The sequence below is a fragment of the Chiloscyllium punctatum genome, chromosome 5, assembly GCF_047496795.1.
Source record: "Chiloscyllium punctatum isolate Juve2018m chromosome 5, sChiPun1.3, whole genome shotgun sequence".
Classification (NCBI taxonomy): Eukaryota; Metazoa; Chordata; class Chondrichthyes; order Orectolobiformes; family Hemiscylliidae; genus Chiloscyllium; species Chiloscyllium punctatum.
This window is the reverse complement of record NC_092743.1, coordinates 116170110-116195941: the sequence shown is the minus strand read 5'-3', so window position 1 is coordinate 116195941 and position 25832 is coordinate 116170110. Positions and strand designations below refer to the sequence as shown.

The 25832-nt window shown below is 41.3% G+C and overlaps 1 protein-coding gene across 3 annotated transcripts in view; it reads left to right on the top strand.

Annotated features, from left to right (window-relative positions):
- Positions 1 to 879: 879 nt before the first annotated feature.
- The window catches only part of LOC140477373 (ras-related protein Ral-A), a 51689-nt gene continuing 26736 nt past the window's right edge, over positions 880 to 25832 (top strand). Inside the window, exon 1 of one of the 3 annotated variants that reach the window (XM_072571166.1) lies at positions 880 to 1047. The gene's annotated coding sequence lies outside the window, so the exon portion shown is untranslated. The remainder of the gene's footprint in view (positions 1048 to 25832) is intronic. The other 2 variants (XM_072571165.1, XM_072571167.1) reach the window with 2 other exon arrangements.

Here is a 25832-nt window from a genome sequence, read left to right as displayed (position 1 = left end):
TTGTTTAGTAAATATAGTATTGATGTCTCTTGTTTTCAGTCAACTTAAAAAGGAATTCCATCATCTCCAAGTGGCTTTTCAGTTTTTAACCTAATTTGTGGAGGCTTTGATTTCACTCTCGAGTATTTCTGGCCCAACAAAATCAGTGTTACTTTCCTCTAGCTCAATCTTGCGAGGTTTTTAATTTTTGCACATTTTTTTCATGCTTTCTTATTTCATTATGCGTTGTTAATACCACTTTATCCTCAACTGTTGTTTTCAGTCATTTATACTGAGTGCCACTTATCTCCTTTGCTTTTGCTTGCATAAGATCCATTCTTTCCGATCAATCCAATCCTCCGAGTATACCACATGACTTATTAATAACTGTTTTCAGATCTTTTCTGCTTCACCTCCTGATTCAATTTGTATTTCCGCTCATTAACTTCTGTATTAATATTCTTCCTTTTCAAGAGCGACCAGATAGTCCAGTAACAGCAGGCATTATTTTGGAATGAATGTAAACATTGGTATAACCACAGGCAGGGTACATCTTAATAGTAAACAGATTAGTGAGAGGGGCTATGGATGGAAGACCTTATGGCAGAATAGAATATCAACTTTGGACGGTTATAAATTGAAAATGAAAAGACTGGCGCGGAGCACACATGGCGATGACCACCCCACCCCCGGAACCAATCTGTTTTCATCAGCGTTAAGTGAGGTGAATCTGATCCAAAAGGAACGACGCTGCTTTCCGAAAAAAGACTGGACACTCCACAAAACGCGCGACTTGACAACCCTCCTTGTGTAAAACATACACGTGACGCCAGTTAGGCGTCAGCATGGTTCCGGAAGTGTTCATCCGTGATGACGTTACACACGACACGCCAGTTCCGCTCACTGCACTAATCCCGCCCCGCCCTGCCCTTCTGACGAGCGTTGTTCCATCTTCCGCCATATTAACAGTGATCGGACGGGCGGGGCGGGGGCAGAGTCAGAGTGGCTGGTGAGCGATCTGCATTTAGTGGCAGTGGCTGATCTCTCATTTCTTCGGTGCCGTGACCGGTGAGCATTTCAATGTCCTGACGCCGTCTGAGGTCACGAAATGTCCCCGAGTTGACGGTTGGTCCCACTGCGCGCGACCCCTTCCTTCGGGTGGGGCGGGGGCAGAAGAGAGACCCCCTCCCTCCTCAACTTGTCTTTCCTCCAATTTGGTTGGGATGAGATGGTCGATGTGTTTTTCTCTCCCTCTTGGAGGGGTATTATTGTATGGTTCCCCCTCCTTTTTCCCCCCATTGTTTTGGGGTGGAGGTGATGATGCGGTTGCCTTTCCCGTTTCGTCTTTGGGATATCGTATTGTGTGATTTCCCCCTTTCCCACTGGGGATGGGGTATTTCCATGCACTTCCAAGCCCTTATCCTGTCAAAGGGGTTTGCTCCTGCATTAACTGGCTCTTGTCGGATTTTGAATTGCAAGTTTGTTGTTTGAATACGTTCTGTTTCGAATGGATGCTAGCAAGTAGGCTTAAGCATATCTCAGCTGCAGATTTCCCATTTAAATTCCATTGTGTGGAATTCGCATTTAACATTAATCTGTACTAATTTTCAGCATTCTTTATGCAGTTGAAGGCAGTTTGGCCTGAAGTGCAATTGCCTACAAGGAGGTATTCTATTTAACCATCTGAAGCAATGATAATATTTCAAGAGTACTCTATTGTAATAGTGTTAGGATGCCAGGGGGTCAAAAAAGTTTTGTTTTTTAATCAGTTTAGAGACCCATATGGCTGAAGTGATGTGCTCTTTAAAGAAAGTCTAGTTTGGTTAGATTAATTCTATAGTGTGGAAACTGGCCCTTCGGACCAACCAGTCCATACCTACCCTCTGAAGAGTAACACACCCAGACCCATTTCCACTCTAATGCACCTAACACTATGGGCACTTTAGCACAGCCAATTCACCTGACTTGCACATCTTTGGTCTGTGGGAGGAAACTGGAGCACCCGGAGGAAACCCGTGCAGACACGGGGAGAATGTGCAACTCCACACAGACAGTTGTCCAAGGCTGGAATTGAACCTGAGACCCTGGTGCTATGAGGCAGCAGTGCTAATCACTGAGCCACCTTTGGGTGTTTAAATCCAGTAGAATTAAACTAAGTCAACTGGATTGAAAATTGCTTTTGGTTTGGAATGAATCTTGGCCAAGACAAGTAGAACTGTGTTTGGTGTCTATGAATCTTTCCTGGCCACTAGAAGGCATAGGCTGTGGTTCTCTTTGTAATATACTTCTACAGCTTGCACTGACTGAACCTCATATCCAAGTCCTGACTTCACAACACTTCTGACTGAGGGGAGATATATTAGCAATGATACCAATATTATATGGTTTGGCATTTTGCTTGGCACTTGCTTTCTTTTGACAAGCTGTGATTAACTGAGCAGCTGCTTGTGATATACTCTTAATCTGAATAACTCTGGGTGAGAATTTATTTCTCTATCCTCTGCACTAATTCTGGTTTCTCCCTGAAAGGTATATAAAATGCAAGGTTGTGTAAATCCTGTTTGCTCCAGTTACCAAAATACAAAAAAGCTTTTAAAATTAAGTCATTGGCTAGATTTCATTGACTTTACCTGAAGAAGGGTTACACCTGAAATATTAACTTCCCTACCTCCTGATGCCGCCTGGTTTGTTGTGTTCTTCCAGTCTCCTCCTCGTTTACCTTGGATTCTAGCATCTACAGATTTTTTTTTCTCTCAAACCTAGATTTCACCTTTGGCATTGGCTTTCAGACTTAGACATAATTTGAAGAATGTCAAGGCCTTGTTTGGGAGATTTAACAGCATAGGTACAAGATGACTTTTGTCTGTCTTTAAAAAATAAGTAGCTAGTTCTCCTCCTTGGGTCTGGAACAGTTATGGACGTGTTTTCAAAGGTGTTCCCAAAATAATGAGATTAATTTCTAGCAATCTATTGACAATCCCTGGTTGGCCTTGAGAAGGAGGGCTCATGCCCGAAACGTTGGTTCTCCTCCTTAGATGCTGCCTGACCTGCGCTTTTCCAGCAACACATTTTCAGAAGGAGGTGGTGATCTGTCAAGTTGGGAAGCAGCTTCTAGTTTTTGACCTAATGATAGTGAAGAAACAGCAATGTAGTTTGAAATCAAATGCTGTTTTAATTTGGAGGATCATTTGCAGTTTGTTTTGCCATGCATTTGCTGCCCTTCTCTCTTTGGTAGTTTTGGAAGGTGCTGTGAGGGTGGCCTTAGTGAATTACTGCAATGTATTATGTATCCAGGTCTTTCTGTAAGTGGACACCGTTTCACTATCAAATGCCTTGTTATATATGTATTTTATAAGCATCAAACATCCCTGTTACTGACCTTGTAATGGAGGGATAGCTATTGCAGTAAACTGAATATTAAGTTTAGAATTCTGTTCTGACAAGCCCCCTCAGTAATGAGCTGGGCTGAAATAATTTACTTGTAATCACTTTTTCCCATTTTGCCTATCCGGATATAAACAGATTAATTCTGCATTAGATCCACTTGGTACCCCTACGGACAGGTGGCACTGCCTGTCACTGAAATTGGCCAAATGATATGATATGATGTGCAGAAATGTTTTCACTGATATATGCAATGCAGCGAAGTGTGGAAACCACCAGGTTCTCATCTGGCCATACTCTGAAGTGCTAATGAGATTCCTGACTGCAGTAGTGAAGTATGGCTGATTCAAATGTTTGGGATTATTGATCTCTCAGGTGGGAAAATGGTGGTCAGTTTCACAGATTGATTTAGTGTGGTGTCATTTGTCCCAGTTTCAATGTTCAAATAAGGGAATTTGAAAGGTGGCAAAATGCTTTCCTGTTGGTTTGAATATCCAGTTCTAATGGCGTCCACTGGGAGTCTAGACCACTGATGCCAAATGCAAGCATACAGCAGGAAAGATCTTTCTGAAGTGTAAAAATGTCTAATTATTGAAACCAAAAAATGATTCACTTAAATGCAGGATAGGTTGTTTGGAGGTATTTTATTAAATTCCTATGTATGTTAGACACGGCATGCCTATATTTCTCTCTTCAATGCCAGTGTAGCTGTATTGGAATACTTCTAGTTGCAAACACTTTAATCTTGTTTTTTACCTTCATGTTATATGACCATTGAGGATGGGAATACTTATGGAACTTCTTCCTGTTTAATTGTCCACTCTTGAGATATGGTCATGGGATGTAGGATTAGGGGAAAAACCTTAAGTCAGGTCTGCCAGTCATTCAAGATCCTAGTGGATCTGATTGTAGTCTCACTCCACTTTTCTGTCTGCTCTGCGTAACTTTGGACTCCTTTTTCCATCAAAATTTCTGTCTTGACCGTGAATAAATTGTGACGTAGTCAGCACTTTTTTCAGATGAGACTGCCACAACTGATTCACAGAATTCTTTATTCTCCTCTGGTTTAAAAGACTTCTTATTCTTACCGATCTTTTAATTATCTTTTTTACAAGATTGGCATCCATTTATCTATTCCCCTCAAGATTTGATTTCCAATTAGATCACCTCCCAAGTTGAACTCTAATGGCTCTGAGCCCAAACTGTTTCTCATTTTTCAATGATTCAGCCTTTCATCTCAGGAATGACTCAAAATCTACCTTCTCTAAACTACCAGCTCAATGTAATCTCTTCAGACAAGGAGACAAAAGCAATGTACTCCAGATGTGCTTTCACCTTTGACCTGAAGAGCAACAATAAAATTTTGCTAGTTTTGTTCTTGCAATGCAATACCAATGTTCCATTTACTTCCTAACCTTTTTTCTGTATCTGCATACTAATGATGATTTGTCTGACACCTCTGTCTGAACCACCAGGTTCTTAAATCTTGTGCATTTAGGAATACATTGCTCTTTGTTTACCAAAATGGACAAGTTCAAATTTTCTAACATTATGCTCTTATTTCTTCCTATTCTCTTAACTGCTCTTTGCAGTATTGAATGTCCTTCTGAAACTTGTTTTCCTGTCTCTTGGTGTGTTGAGAAAATTTGGCAATCATGCCATGTACCCTTTATCCAAGCTATTGCAATAGATTGCAAATAGTGGAGGCCCTAGCTGATCCCTGTGGCACTCCACTATTTGTAAGCTGAAAATATTCCCTTATTCCTTCTGTTTTATTCATGAAGTAATCATGTATCTATGTTAAGTCACCATGTGCTCTTAACGTACCTTTTGTGCTATCTACATTTTGGAAATCAAGCTAAAACATAATGTTTCACTTTATCCATCTTGCTCGTTACTTAATCAATAACAAGAATGAGGACTGCAGATGCTAGAGAGTCAAAGTCAAAAAGTGAGGCGCTGGAAAGGTACAGCAGGTCAGGCATCACTTGAATGGGAAAGGCAACATTTTGGGCATTAGCCAGAGGGTGCTGAGAGAGATGAGGGAAGTGAGGCTAGGCAAAGGTGGGTGGGATGGCGATTGGATGCAGCTGGTGATTTGTGATAAGTTGGTGGGAAGGGTGGACTGGATAGGTGGGAAGGAGGTTAGACAGTAGGTCAGGTCAAGAGGGTGATGCTGGGTTGGATCTGGGATGGGGAGAGGTGGTTTGGAAACTGATTACATCATTGATGCCGTGTAGTTGTAGAGTCCTGACATGGAAGATGAGGTGTTATTCCTTCAGTTGAGTGGCTTTGATTTGGTGGTGGAGACCCCCCAAAGTTTGCATCTCCTTGAGAGTGGAAGGGAGAGTTAGTGGTTGGCCACAAGGCGGTGGGGTTGGTTGCTAATCTTGATTTCATTTTCATAACTGTTGACTCTGCTTTCACCGATTATGACTTTATTGGTGACTGTGGAGTTTACACATTCTCCCTGCATCTGAGTTTTTGCTGGCTGCTCAGGTTTCCAGCCACAGTCCAGAAATATGCCGGTTAGGTGGATTGACCATGCTAATGTGCTCCAGTGTTCAGGGATGTGTGGGCTAGCGAGGTGGGTTACCCCATGGTAAATGTGAAGTTACTGTGATATGGTGCAAATCTGGGTGGGATGCTCTTCAGAGGATAAGTGCGGGCCCAATAGGCTCTTCCTTTCTGCACTAAGGAATTCATTTGATCTGTGATAACCTTCAATAACGAATTCTTCTAGCAGTAGGCTAACTGCTCTATGGTTGTCCATTGGTGGAGCTAAGCACCCAGTGGACTATGGAGTGTTGGTGCCTGATGGTTCTTCACAGATGCCCAATTTTGAACTTCCAAATTTGTTTTGAATTAGTGCTATCTATGAATATGGGTGAAAACATGTTGCCATGTCCAAGCCCAGTCCAGCAGATATTATCCTCTACCCTCCCAGCTGCACTATTGAACTAAGCTTGGTGATGGCCTTTGTCATAGTCATAGAGATGTACAGCATGGAAACAGACCCTTCGACCCAACTCGTCCATGCCGACCAGATATCCCATCCCAACCCAATCCAGTCCCACCTGCCAGCACTCAGCCCATATCCCTCCAAACCCTTCCTATTCACGTACCCATCCAGATGCCTTTTAAATGTTGCGATTGTAGTAGACTCTATCACTTCCTCTGGCAGCTTATTCCATACACTACCGTCCACGTGAAAAAATTGCCCCTTAAGTCTCTTTTTATGTCTTCCCCTCTCCCTAAACCTATGCCCTCTAGTTCTGGACTACCCCACCCCAGGGAAAAGACTTTGACTATTTACCCTATCCATCCCCTCATAATTTTGTGAACCTCAGGTCACCCCTCAGCCTATGATGCTCCAGGGAAAACAGCCCCAGACTGTTCAGCCTCTCCCTATAGCTCAAATCCTCCAACCCTGGTAAAATCCTTAAATCTTTTCTGAACCACATCTTTCCGACAGGAAGGAGACCAGCATTGCACGTAGTATTCCAACAATGGCCTAACCAATGTCCTGTATAGCCGAAACGTGTGTTGTATGACATTTCCTGGTGTATGGAGTCCATGTTGAGGATTCCCAGGGCTGTTTCCGGTTACTGCATAGTAACGTGGCGGGTCTGGCCTGATATAACAGCCAAGATGATGGAAGATCGTGGGTGGTGGTTACCTGCATTTCTGTATGAATGCCAGGTTTTACTTCTCCAGTGAAATTCACGCTCCCAAATTTGGCATAAGTTCGCCGTTTTGACGGGATGGGGAGGCTTTTAGCAGACCATGTCTTGGGCACAAGGATTTGCGTGATGTTTATTCCACTTGTTTTTCAAATTTGGCTCGTTACACATGACAAATTTGTCTGTCGCTGACCCACTTTAGATTGTGTAGAAACCCTTGGCGTCCTGCGCCCTTGACAGTTTCGATAGTCTATTTCTAAAACGAGCAATTTTTCCCCTTTTAATAATGCCGAGCTATTGCAGCTTGAAGATGTGTTGGTTGGGCGTGTTTAGCTTGCTGTGTAACAAGTTTACAATAGCTGTCGAGGGATGCTAATTGGAGATTTGAAGCTGAAACGATCAGGTTCCCGAGGATTAAAGCGACTGTAATTTGAATTTTGACAGTACACTGAAATTTTCAGTACAAGCTGATTTAATTGTTAAAATATTTTCATATGCATCTAGTTTGGAGGTCTTCAGCTTTAAGCTGCAAATATTTTTGTTATTGTCTCAAGAGATTTGCAGACGTCGGGTTTTATTGTCTACTCACTCGTTGCAATAGGAACCACACCCCAGTTTAAAGCATGCGTCAAGTAACAAACGCGTGCCCTCTGGTCACTCGAATCTTCGATTTGTGTTTTTAAAGTTTTAATTATGAACAGAAATGGTCTCACTGCAATTTGGCGGCATTTCTTGATTGTGTGTGTTTCGAGTCGACTGTCCCGATGCGGTGTGTAATGCAGCACGAATGTCCTGTTCTGAAATCTTAGGAATTGAACTCGAGCCACAATATTGGTCTTGGGGACAGGAAGTAATGTTTTATGACCAAGAAAATTGGAGAAGAATAAACTTGTATTTACAGAAATTTGGGCACTTTGTTTTAATGTCCCGTTGAGAGGCTTCATTTCAAGTGATTGCCAATCTTGCTTTTTACTTGTCTAGGGCTTTTGGGGTGACTTGACTACAGATTTTCCTCGGCAGAAGATTTAGTAGTGCGTTTGTAAATATGATCAAGTCTAAAATTCACTACCTTGCTGATTTTTGATTTGACCAAACGTCAAAACTTAAAAGAAACATTTAAAAACAAAGCCCTGGCCATCAGAACGAGTCTGACAGCATTAGTGGCGATTTCTGTTTCCCTGTGCGTTTCAAAGGTGTCAGACCCGCGTTTTGCAGACTTTTTCCAGCGTTTTGTTTCAGATTTGCATCAGCATGGTTTTGTTTTGCTTTTTAAAAAAAATTTTCAAAAGAAATCAGGCACCTGAGAACTTTCGAATCCTACTTCAGCTGCTTGTTATCGCAATCGCTAATGTTTCTGCTTCTATTACTCCACCTACTTAAATTATTTTTCAGTGAAAAGGCTCATCATTGTATTGTGGCAACTGTGATTCAATTCCAAGCACTCTGATAAAAATACACTTCGCTAAGGTAAACTTGTTCTGTGAATTAAAATTAGTATATGCATAGCTTGGTCTTCACAGAAGGTACACCATGACCGATCTCTTCATCACAATTAACATAATTGATCATTTCATTCTTTCTCTCTCTCCCTTGTGATCTCCAAATTCACTTTTTTTTTCAATGATCTTACATCCTTTTTAGGCCTTTCATCTGTTTTTCTCAATGCTGTTTTGAGTGCTCTGTATTGAGAACTTTCCTATTCATCAGTATGGTGGTCCTCCGTCTCCTCATCTTTGTGTATAATGGCAGATAACAGTTTTTAAAAAAACTAACTGCACAGAAGGAACCCATTTGGCTCATTGTCTGTGCTGGGTGCACTGAAGGAGCAATTCAGCTAGTGTCACTCCCCTGACCTTTCCCTGTAGCCTGCAAACATTTCCTTTTTCAGATAATTGAAATCCTTTTAAAAATCCTCTAATTGACACTGCCTCCACCATGCACTCAGACAATATATTTTAGATCCTCACCACTTGCTGCATATCACTACTGCTTTTGCCAAATATCAGCTTCCATGTGCACACTGGTGATGCCACCTCTGCCTCTGTCCTCACCCTCACTCCATGACCAAAACCATGCTGTTCAGACAATGTAGAAGAAACTCCATGTTAGCTATTCGCATGCTTGGCTGCTTGTTCACTTTAATGTATAATGAGTTTGAAACTCTGTTCTACTCTTTTATCTCCAAGCCAAATACATGTACTTCAGACTGTGAAAATATGAATTGAAAATAGTGGACATGGAAGTTTTGAGGAGCCAGAGTTGAGGCTTCAGGTTTCTTTTGTTAACTAAAAGAAGAGAGGCAAAGTGTAAAACAGTGATTTTGGTGCATACCATATTTCATTTGGTCAGTGATTTGCTTTTTAAAATCTATTTCCACTAAATCTGAATGAAATCTGGATCAATTGATAGTGATTGCATGAACTAGTGCTGCAATAGACTATGTTGTCACAAAGTGGTGCATACTTAAGTTTTTCATCGTTTTATCATTTACTAAGTTGGTTCGCCAAGAGAGAAGTAGTTGAGACTTTGCTAGAAGTTGTGGCGGTGTGACATTTAAAGAGTGGACAGATCAGGAGCAACTTGGATAGTTTTTGGAGATGCTTTTGGCTCTGCTTTCTCTTCTCATCTATAGAGTTTAACTTTGATCATAAATTCTCTCAAATACTGATGAAAAAATTAAACTAAATCAGTTTTCCTGTAAATGCTGTCAAAGATGCATTGCAATATCAATATAACTTGAGAACTATGAGCTTTTAGTCTATTCCTAGTTGGGTAATTCTTAGACATATCTTGTCCTTGATATAGCTATGGTTTAACAAACTTTTATCCTGATCATTATTTGCACATAACTTTTACCTAATTTGAGTTAAGTAACAGGAAGCATTATACACTATAAAGTTTGCAATTTAGGCAACATGAAAGGTTAATATCTAAATTCAAATCCAATCCAGACTGTTGGCAGGAAATTTCCAAACTGTACAGTTTTTTTTTGCCTAGTTCTTGACTGAGAATTCACTGCAATTATGCCCATTTGTATTTTTTTTATTGTTTGAGGCAGGTCACGAGATTCCAGCCGTTAACTGTTGTTTCTCTCTACAGATGCTTCCAGATCTTGAGTTTCTTCACATTTTTGTTTGTAAAATGACTGGTCTGTTCATCAGGAGTATGTATAACCTCAGCCTTTTTTGGTTTATGGAAAAGCAATCTGGAAGTCATCTGTTTTGTCGTTTCATTGGAATTTTTGTGAATGTGTCTTAAATATGATATCATCTTTCTGAATGCCGCTGTGGCATCCCTTTTTAGTGTTTGGTCTAGCTACAGCAAAGTGGTGTTCAGTCTATTCAAGGGTAGGTTGCCTCAGAGTTTATCACCGCAACTGAATGACTAGAGTCCCAGTGCAGATCCTGTTGAATTTCCAGACTTGGTGTTTGGCAATAGGATGGCATTTAAATTTTTACTTTGTATAAAGATACTCATTGTAAAGCTGCTTGTTACAGATATTGACGGTATAATCTGTAATGTGATGAAAGAGCCTCTTAAGATGTAGATTTCATAGTATTTGAATTAGGAAGTTTGCTTTGAAGAAAGTCAATCTCTGGAAGCAGTTTTAAGCAATGAGCATGTGGAAGGTTGGAGTTCAGAACAAATAGTGGGGCTAAGGGGAATTGTAGGTGGGAGCTGCTAAGAGTTTTAAGGAGGAGATTTACCACATTACAGCTGTAACCACTAATGCTAATAGTTTGTTCCTAAACACAGGTATAGGAAGACAATCACTGCTACCTCCCAAGCTGCAGAGCGTTCAGATGTCCTTCATAGAGTCATAGTCTTAGAGGTCTACAGCACAGAAGAAAAGATTTTCTTCTATCACGTCTGTGTTGGTCAAAAACAAACACCTAACAATCTTGTCGCATTTTCCAATTCTTGGATCGTAGCCTTTTCTGCCTTTTGAATCTTTTGCAGTTCAAGATATTTCACATCTTGTTTCCATATTCATCTTCAAACAAAAATCTAGACAAATGGTAACATTTAATTTTGATCTATGGAGATAAAGTAACCATTGTCAGAGAAAAATCCAAGTAAATTCACAATTTTCATTTATTCAAGTCCTCCAGGTTGTCAGCTTTATCAGCTCTCAATTTGGAGAACATTTGCAGTAGGAGTAGTGATTTTTGTTGTGAAACTAGCTTGCATGGTGAATTCTAACTTTTTTTGAAGTGAATTGATAAGATCTTGATTGCAATTCTTCAGAAGTGAGCCTTTTTTTTTTGGAAAAAAGCAAATAATGGTGGTAGTTGTCAGCATTCTCATTTCTTGTGCATCGTCTATTTTTCTGGCCTGTTTTGCCACTCATGTTTAGTTTCGAGTCACTACTATCTCATTTCACAGTACATTCAAACAAAATGCTTTTTTTAAAAAAAAAAATAGGTAGTACTTGGATGAAAAATATCTTTGGAAAGTTGCATTTATTATTTGTAGCTCTGAGAAGATGGTGCACTGCAGCCCTTGAAATGGTGTTCTTGATAAAACCTGGATTTAATCCAGTGATAAAGCGACAGCAGTATATTTCCAAGTCAGATAATCGTATTCCCATGACATGCAGTTCTACTCTAGAGTGGTGCTGGAAAAGCGCAGCAGGTCAGGCAGTATCTGCGGAGCAGGAAAGTCGACGTTTCGGGCAAAAGTCCTTCAGGGAGCCACAGGGTGGAAGATAAATGGGAGGGTGGGGTGGGGTGGGGTGGGGCTGGTGAGAAGGTAACAAAGAGTACAATAGGTGGATGGGGGTGAGGATGAAGGTGATAGGTCAGAGGAGGGTTAAGTGGATAGGTGGGAAGGAAGATTGGCAGGTAGGGCAGGTCATGGGATTGGTGTTGAGCTAGAAAGTTGGAACTGGGGAGAGGGGAAATGAACCTGGAAAGTCCACAATGCCCTGGTGTTGAAGTGTTCCGAGGCAGAAGATGAGACATTCTTCCTCCAGGTGTTGGATGGTGAGGGAGTGGCTGTGGAGGAGGCCCAGGACCTCGGCAGAGTGGAAGGGGGAGTTGAAATGTTGGGCCACGGGGCGGTGGTGTTGATTGGTGTGGGTGTCCCAGAGATGTTCCTTAAAGCGCTCTGTGGGATGGCATCCGGTCTCCCCAACGTAGAGGAGACCACATCAGGAGCAACGAATACAGTAAATGCTGTTGGTAGATGGTAGGTGAAACTTTTGGATGTGGAAGGCCTTGGATGGAGGTGTGGGCACAGGTTTTGCAATTCTGACGGTGGCAGGGGAAGGTGCCAGGAGGGGAGGGTGGTATGGACCTGACCAGGGAGTCAGAGGGAACAGTCTTTGCGGAAAGCGGTGGGAGGGAAATATATCCCTGGTGGTGGGGTGCAGTTGAATGTGGTGGAAATGTCAGCGGATGATACGGTTTATGCAAAGGTTGGTAGGGTAGAAGGTGAGGACTGGGGGCCTCTGTCCTTGTTACAGTTGGAGAGGTGGAGTTTGAGGGCGGAGGTGTGGGATGTGGATGAGATGCATTGGAGGTCATCTTCAACCATGTGGGAAGGGGACATTGTGGCTTTTAAAGGAGGAGGCAATCTGGCATGTTCTGTGGTGGAATTGGTCCTCCTGGGAGCAGATATGGCAAAGGAATTGGGAATATGGAATAGCATTTTCGCAGGAGGTAGGGTAGAAGAGGTAGCTTGGGAGTTGGTGGGTTTGTAAAAAATGTCAGTGTCCAGTCGGTCGTCATTCCTGGAGATGGAAAGGTCCAGGAAAGGGAGGGATATGTCAGAGATGGTCCAGGTGAATTTAAGGTCGGGGTGGAATGTGTTGAAGTTGATGAACTGTTCAACCTCCTCGCGGGAGCGCGAGTTGATGCCAATACAGTTATCAATGTAGCGGAGGAAGAGGTGGGGAGTGCTAACGACAGAAGATGGACTGTTCTACGTAGCCGACAAAGAGACCGGCATAGCTGGGGCCCATGCGGGTGCCCGTGGCTACCCCTTGGGTCTGGAGGAAGTGGAAGGATCCGAAGGAGAAATTAAGGGTGAGGACGAATTCAGCCAAATGAATGTCTCAGTGGAAGCGTACTGTTGGTGATGTTGGGAGAGGAAGAAACTGAGGGCTTGGAGGCCCTTGGCCATAGGAGATGGAGGTGTAGAGGTGCAGTTCTACTGTCATAATGTTGGCTGAAAGCAACTGTTAAGCTAAGTTTTTGGTTGAGTTGCAGCTGTCAATTGTTCATATGTTAAACACAGCTGATAGTTCAGTTTAGGGACACTAATCAAATTTGGTTTGGATGGTGTTGGTGTTTAACATTGCAGGTGTACCCGTTCAAAATCTTGTCCAACTTCAGGTTTGAGCCTTGTATATTGTGACCTCAAGTCAGTTGAGCCAACCTCTGCTCTACTTTAATCAGCATGATGCTGTGACTAGTTGAGATCAGTTCCTGTTGATATTAATCCTGTAGAATGTAGATGGCACAGTGTTCTGCAATGATGCTTTTGAATGTTAGTGATTACAACTGTCACTAACATATTTGGTTATTAATTTTTTCTTTTAAGGCAGTGGCAGCTTGAGCAATGAAAATCTGTGATTCAGTCTTGGCCAGAATACTATTTTGTATCAGCTGAAGTGGTGTCTGATAGCACATTTGTGATTCTGCTTATAATGTGCTTATGTACAGACAGGAACTTGTATGTTACTTTAAAAAATTTGACTATTTGTTTCCATAGGTTTGTCAGGCTGAACTGCAGGGTTGGCTGTTTCTACACAGTCGTACAGGCACTTTTATTTAATGCAAGATTTGATGACAAAGGTTGAATTTTCAGCAACATTTTAAAAGGGGAAAAGATACAGCATTCTGCTGTTGACAACTGTTTATTGTGATAGGTTATAAAACATTCACAGCTGTCAGACTACTAGATTGCAAGCATTGGTGATTAATATTAGTGTTTAATTTTGTGAAAAAGAATGCAGTTAAGGTGAATACCAATAAAACCTGTTGATGTAGTGTCTTTTAATTTAGTAAAGCTTTCCCTGGTGCTATAATAGGAAAAGATTTGACACCACAACAAAAGACTTTGGGGCAGTTACCAAAAGCTTGACCAAAAGTTGGCTTTAAGAATGCTTTTAAATTTTTATTTCCAAGGACAAAAGTTGTTGGAGACTATCAGGGAGACGGTTAGACCTTTTGTGGTGTAAAGGAAGTAGGGAAGGGCTCAAGGTGGATTTCTGTTGATCGAGTTTGGATATTGAAAACTCCGTTCTGAAGTAATGTCGAATCAACTCAACATTAGATCTGGCAGCACACTTGCAGAGAGTTAAATTTCTTTGGCTCTTTCTATTTTTATTTAACTTTTCCAGTATTTTGCTCTTACATAAGGTTGGGCATGTTTCTTGATGGAGAGCTGTCGGCTGAGGGAGGGTTTGAATGCTGAGCATTTCTTAAATGGGTGTGACTTGAAATGGCAGCCAGAATACACATGGGTGAATATAGTGGTGTTAGGGTTGGAATAGCAAAGATTTTTGGTTGGGACAAAAGATATAAAGGGTGACAGATTTGCCACACAACATTGTAATAGTCACTGTAACAAAGACACAAATGATAGACTGGGACAGGTAATTTGAGGTGGGAGGTAGACCATCTTATGATAAATGTCAGGTTAGCAGGTCAGCGTTGGATGCTGAGGTTCCAATTGCACTGGTTCAGCTTGAGATGGCTATTGGGTGGGATTTGAGCCTCAAAGATTGATTGTCTTCACAATGCTTATTTGGAGGCAACATTTTTTGAGATTGATGTTGAAACAAATTAAATAAATTTTACATGGCTTTGCAGTTTCAATGATGCTCCAATCTCCACACCAGAGATCCAGGCAATCCACTTGGTTGACAAACCTCCCACCACTGATCTGAAGGAACTTCTGTGCATAGGGCTTCTTTATCAAACCAATTGTTTTTTTTCCTGGCTTGAAGAACAGAATTAGACATGTGGAATTGCGCCACTTCCATGTTGCGCACCACCTTGACTTAGAAACCTCTGTTCCTTCATTGTCAGTGGATCAAGATCCTGCATCTTCCTTCCAAGCAGCACTGAGAATGCCTTAGCAATATGGACTGCAACAAGTCAAGAAGATCGCTCCCCATCACTGTCTTAAGGATATTGAGAACGGATAACAAATTCTGGCCTTGCTAGTGATTCCCACATCCTGTGGAGGGAGACTACAGAATGCTTCAGTACAGAGGTATTATGGTCTTCAGCATGCAAGAAGTGAAATTAAATGGTGGCCTTTATAGCCATGGAGATGAGCAGAAAAGGAAAATAATGTTGCAGCAACATATTGGTGCAGTTTGCATTGGAAGTAGTTAACAAGTTTACTGGGCTGAAGACTTTGCCTTAAGGATGCAGCTTGCTCAATTTTTCTTATTTACTATAAGTTTAGAAGATTTGCGAGGTGATCTGAGGTGGCTTGATGGATTAAATGCTGGGATGATGTTGCCTCATGGGGAATCCAGACTAAGCTTCAAAAATAAACTGTTTTCCTTTAGATAGGAGGCACCCTTTTAAGATGGACATGAAAAATTTCAGTTATCATTGTTTGGATTTCTCTTCCTTGCTTGCATTTGAGGCTTGGTCAAACTCTATTTTGAATATATTTAAATAGATCCTTGATTGACATTAGTTTATAGTAATGGTGATAGACAAGGCAGTCAAGATCAGCCTGTTCAGCTATGATCTTACTGTGTGATGTAGGCTTGAGGAATTGAAGAGCCTACTCCTACTTTGTTTGCTAATTTATAATGGATATGGATTTGTCTGAGTATAACTGGATTAGAGGTCTTTACAGTTCGAAGTAAATGCTACCATTCTGAAACTTTTGGTTTGACTCTTTTTTTTTTTTGAATTATGAAGTGTAGCTGAAGTTGCTTTGAATGACTTTCATTTCTGTTGTCTTTCATCTTCATGATGGCTTGTAAAGAAATGCAAAAGCATTAAGGAAAAGAGTATGAGTGATTTTAAAGGTGTGGTTAACGTAACTTGAAGTTGAGGGCTGTGGCCACGTGTAGGAGTCAAAAAAAGCTGTCTGAGGAGTTGCCTTGATAAAATAGGTGGTGTGACATGGGCGTATTCACATACAGGATTACAGGAAATTGCATAGTTTAAAGCAGAGCTGTATGGGGATATATAAATGAGAACTTGTCTTTGTGTTAAAGGCTTAAAAACTGGTATATCAAGTTACTCTTGAGTAAAACTAAGCACTAATCTTCCTTTATCTCAAAGATAGTAGGGGCCTTCTTGTAAGCCATGTATTGTGGAGGGAGATATGCATAGGAGCAATGATCACCAACTCAGTGCTGAGAGCATTGAGAGATTTGGCATTTGAAAGTCGTACAGCAATGCAGGGAAAAGAGGGTATGATTGGAATGTTAAACAGCGAATTGGAAGTGAGGTTGAGATGCAAAGGACAATTCAAAATATACATAGTGGACAAGGAGAACTAAGCTGTGCAAGTCTAAATTGAGAGAGCTCTGTTTTGGAGTAGAGGGGAAAGAACATTGGCTGGAAGGTGGAAACTAAGTCACTGGTCCAAAAGCCAATTTAAGTGAAATGGTGAACTGATATCAAAGTGGCAAAACAGCTGTAAGGTTAAGGTCAATGGGCAGTTTTGATATTTGTTCAAATTTCCAACAAACGAAATATTTCCTCTTTTACATTGGAAGCGCTGTTGCTTAGACTTCCACATGCAGACAAGACAGCTGATGACTCTTAAGATCATCATAAAAACTCTACTTCTCAAGTATCACGTTTTTATCGTTGAAAAATTTGTAAGTTTGAGTTAATTTGTGTAAACAGTTCCAGTAGATTAAAGCCCAAGATGTCACTATTCCAAATTCCTGTATGGTAAAGTCTGAAGTTATTCACAGCCAGGCAACTTGAGACCCTGGAGTACATCCTTCATAAACTGTACTGTTGGTCCTTTGAAAGAAAGTTGAGATTGACTGACTGGAACTGTAAAGTGAATCAATGTTGATATCATAATTGCTACTTAGTCACTGCACATTGAAGGTCATGTCATTACTTGCTGATAAAGATTTGTGTTAGACCAAATCAATCAAATCCACTTTTTCTGCGGTGTTAAGATTAAGGCTCCCCTTTAGAACAAACCGCAGTCTCTTCTTTTTTTAAAAAAAAGGTTTGTCATGATAGCTGAGGAGGTCTGTTTATAAAATGATCCAGCTGGCTGAAATGTTCAAATTACCAATTATTCTGCATCTTAACTAGAAATGAGCATTTCTCCATTCAACTTGATCTCTTGTATAATATGTAAAGTTCCTGTGATAGGGTTAACTCTAATTGCCATTTACTGAAAAAAAAATGAACACCATCCCAACTGAATCAATAGCATGCAGATCAAACCATTTGTCTTGCTGGCCAGTTTTTATTGTTTGTTAGTTACAAACACCACTTTAATTATCTATCCTATGGATTTGGAACTTGACAGTTGAACACAGCAAGTAAACTGAAGTGTCTTCCTGAAGTCCAGATAGATGATAAGATCTTGTTCTTTCCAATCATCTCTGTACCACCCAAAATCTCTGTCCCATTTATTAGGTCATGAGAATGGTGATGTAAGATGAACTTTACAGATCTGCAAATTGAGGGTTTAGTCTCATTATTCATTCTATAGTTGTATGTGCTCCCTTTTTTTTCAAAATATTAGGGTGTTAACAATTCCTGTGAAGTTTGTAAGAGTTGACAGATGGGAAATTTGAACACAACTCGTCCTTTTCCATATTCTGGAATGGAAAATCAATTTGGAGCCTTCATTGTCTTCTAGTAATTTACAATATTAGAGCTTTAAATCAAGTTTTCATTGAAATTAATCAGAAAACCACTTCCTAATTCAATAGGATGCTACTGGTGGGGCAAACTATCTGCATACACTAGACAGATTTTCCTAAATCATATTACAATCATGTCACATGTAGGTCTGCTGACTGACTGTTATCAAACAGCACATTTCTCTGGTTGTTTTGCAATGGGCAAAGTATTGTCTCTTCAACCAGCCTGTGTTTGGAAAATTTAGAACAGCATCCAACATATGACTGCAGCTGGCAATATTTAAGGTTAAGTTGTGGATGCCACAGTAATTTAAGTACAAATCTGAAATTCAAAGCTGGCCCATTGGCAATAATTGTAAAAGCTCATGTGGATCACTAACAGATTTCATTTTCTGAAGTATATCATTCTTACCTGGTCTGGTTTGCATGTGGTTCCTGACCCACTTGATGCAGTGGGTAGTTACAAGGCAATTAATTAGAGATGGGCAATAAATGCTGCCCTTGCTAGTGAAGCCCACATTCCATGAACAAATTTATTTTAAAAAACTTACTGAACAATCCAAACTGTTAAGAATTGCACTCACAATTCAAGATTCAGTTTGGTGTGTAATATGGTTCTCATTAACTAGAAGCTGCATTTAAAAGGCCCTGTCCTCTACAAGCAAGCAAACACATTCCAGCGTTGCACGTATTTAATTAAACAAAATTTTGGATGGCAGCTGTTCTTTGATTATTCTGTGACAAGGCTCAGTCCACTTGCACCCTCTCTTTTTTTGTTCCTTCCCTTTTTAAAGTTTGGTATTCTTGCATCTGACCTGCTGAGTTTGAAATGAAAGCTTTCTGATTAATCTTTAATTTTCGATTATTCAAGTTCCATGTTAACACATTCACTTGTTATGTTACGCAAAATTATTGTCTGCTGGGAACGTGTGCATAGGCAGCAGTATAATAGAAATCCCTTATCCACTGGAAGGGACTGTCCAATTTGTCAATTAAGAAACACAATATCAGGTCTGAGGCTGACAGTGTGTCCACATCCACTGGTAGTGTATTTACATGTAACAAGAAGTGAATGTACTTCAAAGCAATTTGAACAAATCAGTGCCAGCTTAAAATCATTATAGCCTCAGTCAAGCAATTCTTTCCCTAAGGGCATTGTGTCAGCCTACAGCAGGTGGACAGCAGCAGTTCTGGAAAGCAGCTCACTACCACCTTCACAAGAGCATCCAGGGACATGCAGTAAATACTGGCCAGCCAGTGATGCCCACATCCCACAAATGAATATTATGAAAATGTAATGTAATCTAATCTGACCTGAGTGTGCGCTGCATTGAGAAGATGTCGTTCATTTGAATATTAATGTGACCCTGCTGATCCCCTTGGCTCAATGTAAATGTAGTTTTCTAAGGAAGAGGCTGGAATTTCTCCTAGTGTTCTGGCCAAAATTTATACTTGAATCAATATTTATGATTACCAAATCTCATAAGTAGTTGCATTGCTGATAAACTGTATTATCTTGAGTTGTGAAAGATTTTATGGGGTCATAGGCTCATAGAATCATATAGCACAGAAATAGACAGTTTGATCCAACTTGTCCATGCTGACCAGTCATCCCAATCTGACCAAATCTTATTTGCTAGCATTTGACCCATATACCTCTTAAACCCTTGCTATTCAAATACCTGTCCAAATTAACATTAAAATATGTAATTGGACCCACCTCTGGCAGTTTGTTCCATACACTCGCCACCTTCTGTGGAAAATGTTATCCCTCAGGTCCTTTTTTAAATCTTCCCCTCCTCACCTTTAAACCTGTGCCCTCTCTAGTTTTGGACTCTCCCACCCTACGAAAAAAAGATTTTGGCTATTCATCCTATCTATGCCCCTCATTTTTATGAACCTCCAGAAGGTTGCCCCTCAGCCTCTGCTCCAAGGAAACCAGCCTCCCCATAAGTAAAACCTTCCAGTCCTAGTAACACCCTTGTTCAATCTTTTCTGCATCCACTCTCGCTGAACATTGCTATAGAAGGGAGACTAGAATTGTACACCGTATTCTGAAAGTGGCCTTCCCAATGACCTGTAGCTGCAACATGACCTCCCAACTCCTGAACTCTGACCTTTTTTTATTGGTCAGAGCATAGTGTACCAAACAGTTTCCCTCTAGCCTGACTACCTGCGACTCCACTTTCAAGCATGAACCTGCACTCCCAAGGTCTTTGCTCAGCAACACTCCCCAGTGCCCTACGACTGAGTATATATGTCCTGCCCTGGTTTGCATTACCAAAATGCAACACCTAACATTCATATAAATTAAATTCCATCTGACACACTTCAGTGCATTTGGCCCATCTCAGCTGTGGTCTTCAATAATCATCTTTACGATCTGCCTATTTTTGGTGTTACCTGCAAATCTACCTGTATATTCACATCCAAATCTATATAAATTATGAAAAGTAGTGAACTAGCACCAATACTTTACTTTCCTCTAATCCAAATAGCAACCCTCTACCACCACACTCTGTCCAACCTTCAAGGCAATTTTGTAGCCAGTTGGCTGGCTGGCTCCCCTGGATCCATGTGATCTAACTTCACTAACCAGTCTACAATGCAGGGTCTTGTCTACATTGATTTCAGCAAAGCATTTGACAATGTCTACTGCCGTGTCTCCATCAGTCTTCATGGTTTTTTTTCCCCTCCAAGAGGTGACGATCAAGTTAGTGAGACACTTTCCTCGCAACAACTTGTTCACTGATGTAAGGCTCATGGTCTATAGTTCCCTGGCTTTTCCTTGTAGCTTTTCTTAATTACTGGCACCGCCTTAGCCAACCTCCATAATATGAACACTCCTTTTTATTCCCCCCCCCCAGGAGGTCACTCTTTTTATTTCTCCAAGTTCCCGAGCTTCCATGTCTTTCACAGTAAATATTTGATATGAAATGTTCGTTTTAGTATCACCCATCTCCTGTTGTCCACACATAGATGGCCATGTTGATCTTTTAAGGGGCCCTGTACTCTCCCTAGTTACTCACTTGTCCTTAATGTATTTATACAGTCATAGAGCATGGAAACAGACCCTTTTGGTCCAATTCGTCCATGCTGACCAGATGTCCCAACCCAATCTAGTCCCACCTGCCAGCACCTGGCCCATATCCCTCCAAACCCTTCCTATTCATATACCCATCCAGATGCCTTTTAAATGTTACAATTGTACCAGCCTCCACCACTTCAGCTGGCAGCTCATTCCATACACGCACCACTCTGAGAAAAAATTGCCTGTTAAGTCTCTCATGTCTTTCCCCTCTCTCTCACCCTAAACCTATGCCCTCTAGTTCTGGACCCTCCCCCCAAGGGAAAAGACTTTGTCTACTTATCCTATCCATGCCCCTCATGACCTTATAAACCTCCTGTAAGGTCATTCCTCAGCCTCTGATGCTCCAGGGAAAACAGCCCTGGCCTATCCAGCCTCTCCCTATAGCTCAAATCCTCCAATCCTGGCAACATCCTTGTAATCTTTTCCAAACCCTTTCAAGCTTCTCCACATCTTTCCAATAGCAAGGTGACCAGAATCGCAATATTCCAAAAGTGACCTAACCAATGTCCTGTACAGCCGCAACATGACCTCCCAACTCCTGTACTCAATACTCTGACCAATAAAAGAAAGCATACCAAACACATTCTTCACTATCCTATCTACCTGCGACTCCACTTTCAAGGAGCTATGAACCTGCACTCCAAGGTCTTTGTTCAGCAATACTCCCTAGGACCTTACCATTAAGTGTATAAGTCCTGCTAAGATTTGCTTTCCCAAAATGCAGCACCTCACATTTAAATGAATTAAATTCCATCTGCCACTTTTCAACCCATTGGCCCATCTGATCAAGATCCTGTTGTAATGAGGTAACCTTTGCTGTCCACTACACCACCAATTTTGGTATCATCAGCAAACTTAGTAACTACATCTCTGCTCACATCCAAATCATTTATATAAATTACAAAAAGTAGTGGACTCAGCACCGATCACTTATAAAACCTCTTTGGCTTCTCCTTAACCCTATTGGCCAAAGCTATCACATCTCTTTTTTTTTTGCCCTCCTGATTTCCTTCATAAATATGCTCCTCCTGTCCTTTGTATTCTTCTCGGGATTCACTCAATCCTAGCTGTCTGTACCTGATGCATGCCACCTCCTTTTTCTTGACCAGAGTCTCCATTTCTCTAGTCAGCCAACATTCCCTGCACCTACTGTACTTGCCCTTCCCACTAAACCGAATATACTGTCTCTGAACCCTTGTTAGATCATTAATTAAGATCTCGCATTTCCTGACTGTCCCCCAATCAACTTTGAAAGTTCTGCTTAATACTAGCAAAATTGGCCTTTATTTTAAGTTAGAATTTTAACTTTGATCATATCTAGCAATCGTTTTAGAATTCTGAGCTTTAAAAGAATTATCACTTTCTCCAAAGTGTCCCCAACTAACACTTCAGTCACTTGCCCTGCCTTATTTCCCATCATAAAATCAAGTATTGCTCCTTTTGAGTACGTCCACATTAATTGAATGAGTTTTCCTGAATGTACTTAAATTCCTCTCGTCCAGGCCCTCAACACAGTTTTTAAATGTGCAGTTTTATTCTTTTTAATTTTCTGCTTGTGGTTACCACCCCTGCAATTACATCCTTGTCTGCTACTTGTTTTAAACCTTTAACATTTTTCTCTGCTTCTGCATACTATATTGAATGCAGGGTTATCCAATCATATTCCTGTGCTGCATTGTCTCTCCAATTACTACCTTATCAAACAATTCTTCCATGTATTTCCTTGTGGGAAGAGCTGTTTTTTGGTCCTCTAATCTGTTTAATTTTGTTAAAATTTCATTGGTGTTGTCCACCCTTTTTCTCTCTCCTCCTCCCCACCCCAGCCACTGTCTCCCCTTCTCAAAATGTGTAGCTCAACATCATCCTCTTGAGCAAGGAGCAATGAATGTTGACCGAGCCAGTGGCCTTTTGAAGGCAGTACATTATTTCTTCCGCCTTTTTTCTCAACTGAGGATTCCCCAGCACAGTTTCTTCTGGGACTCTACAGTCCACTCCTTCATTCCCAACAAATCCCCCATAGCCTCATGGCACCTTGCCTGAAACCACAGAAGGTGTAACACCTGCCTGTTTATTTCCATTGTCCTCTGTCCTTTATCCAAGGACCCAAACACAGGCTTTACCTGCACTTAATAGCCATCTGCAGTTGCTGGTCAGTGTGGTCTCCGCTGCATTTGAGAAACAAAGTGTAGACTGGGTGACTGCTTAATGGATACCTATGTTCTGCCTGCAAAAAAGACCAAGTTTCCAGTTGTCTGCCACTTCTTCACCCCTTGTTCCCTGGCCACCATCTCTATCTCAGGCTTGCTAAAGTGCTCCAATGAAGCTCTGTGCAAGTAGGAAGAACAGCACCTCATTTTCCACTTGGGAACTCTACAACCTTCTGGACTCCAAGATAGAGTTCAACAGTTTTAGGGCTTTGAGATATCTTCACCAATGTCCTTACCCCAACCCCCACATACCAGCTTAAAAATACGGGGTAGACCATTTAGGACAGAGATGAGGAGAAACTTCTTCACCCAGAGAGTGGTGGCTGTGTGGAATGCTCTGCCCCAGAGGGCAGTGGAGGCCCAGTCTCTGGATTCACTTAAGAAAGAGTTGGATAGAGCTCTCGAGGATAGTGGAATCAAGGGTTATGGAGATAAAGCAGGAAGAGAATACTGATTAGGAATGATCAGCCATGATCATATTGAATGGTGGCGCAGGCTCGAAGGCTGAATGCCTACTCCTGCACCTATTGTCTAAAAAAAAAACAGGCCTTGTTATTCTGTGGTCTGCTAATACACACTACGGCACAGTGGTTAGGACTGCTGCCTCACAGCGCCAGAGACCCGGGTTCAATTCCCACCTCAGGCGACTTTGTGGAGTTTGCACATTCTCCCCGTGTCTGCGTGGGTTTCCTCCCACAGTTTTAAAAAACCGTGCAGGTTAGGTGAATTGGCCATTCTAAATTGTCTGTAGCATTAGGGGAATGGGTCTGGGTGGATTGCACTTAGGCAGGGCGGTGTGGACTTGTTGGGCCGAAGGCCCTGTTTCCAAACTAAGTAATTAATCTAATTACTACCCATTAGCCACGAGTAAGTTTCTTCTCTCCACCCCACCCCCACCAAAAAGCTTGGACTGTTTCAATCAGAGTAACCATTTCAGCATTGTTTTTAGTAAGGTTCTAAATGACATTTTGGATGCTTATGGTTTTTGTTTACTTGGGAATTTTATGCATCTTAAACTGAGTAAGAATGACTGAAATGTCTGTTCTTTTGTTCTCCCCAGGACATTTTACTTCCATTTATTGTAATCAGATATATAGTGCTTATTAACTATTTAGTCATATTTTTCTAAAATGGGGTATTATTTCCACATTGCATGATTGGTTTTGAAATTTGGAGACACTTCATGCAAAGGCTAGTAAAAGTTTGGAAGCTAACTTTGAAATTATATTTTTACTATTTGAAGATAAGTGATCAGGGACAAAGGGTAAATGGAATTGTCATTAGATGGTGGAACAGGCTTCAGGATCGTCACTAATTCGTGCTTCATGCATCCATTTTCTGCCTTGTGCAGCATCTTTCTTTGTCCAACCATTCTCTCCCACTGCACCCCACCCCCACCCCACCCCTCTTTTTCCATTCTGGAGTTGAACTAGGGGCCGCAAGGGAGCTGGAAGGAAGGTATTAAGATGTCTTTATGGTCTTCACTTTTATTGTGAACATGCATCACTGATGTGACTAACACTAAAGGATTTGCCCCCAGTGTTAGACCTATATGCATCCAACTTGCATACTTTTGTTTCTAACAAGACATTCCCAGCTGTTCTGCACTCCAATAAATATTTGTGCAGTCACTAATGTTGCAATTTGTATGAAACTGCTTGCAACCTGTTGTGTCACAACTTAATATGCATTTCCCATGTTAATTTAAGCAAATGTTGAACTTGTTTTGTCATGTACTCTCGTACAGTGAGAAGTTTAAAAGATGCCACATTAAAGCACCAGCACCATCTTGGGTGCACAGGTGCCTAGGTACAGATTCATAATAAATTCTTGAGGGGAAAAGTAAAGAAATAAAATTCAGCATTACAGATCGTAGGAATAAGTTTTAAAAATAGTGTAAAGCATTTTAAAAGTTCAGAATTTTGTATTAAGTTCTTTTCAACCGATGCACACTGGCATTTACTCTCCAGTAACTGAAACCGACCACCTCCACGTGTTCTGGACCTGTCACACTTGAGGTGCCATCCTATCACCTCAGGGCTCAGCTCACTGATGCCACTGTACCCACATTTGCTCTGCAACTGGGAGTCCCTGCTCCGGGCCTACCGTGACTGCAACCAGGAATCCCACTTAGGCTGCAGATGTCCCTTTGCCACCATCTTGAGTCTGCTGCTGCCCTCCATTGCCAGAGGACATCTTCGCTGCCATTACCTCCAATTACAGGAGAAGCCGCATTACCGCTCCATGCACAGCCCCCTCCCAGCTGCTGCACCAATGCTGCTGACAGCAAAAAAGAAAACAAATGAGCTGGCAGACGAAGTGGTGGAGCCTGATACAGTTAAAACATTTAAATGACATCTGGATAGGTTTATGAATAAGAGTTGAGGGATATCAGTCAAATGCTGGTGATTGGGACTAGACTAATTGAGGATATCTGGTTGGCATGAATGAGTTGGGCTGCTATGACTGACCCTAAAGGGAAAAAACATGAAAGAGCAGAAGCAAAAAAAACTTCAACTTGCCATAATGCTGTTATAGCACAACCAAAAATTAAACTGTTCAAATGTAGTTAGCTGAATAGTCTGTTTTGGGTTTGAGCTTTCAATTTTCACCATGGTTAATTTATAAAGGTTTTGGTTTTGTCCAGCTGCAGTTTCACCCCT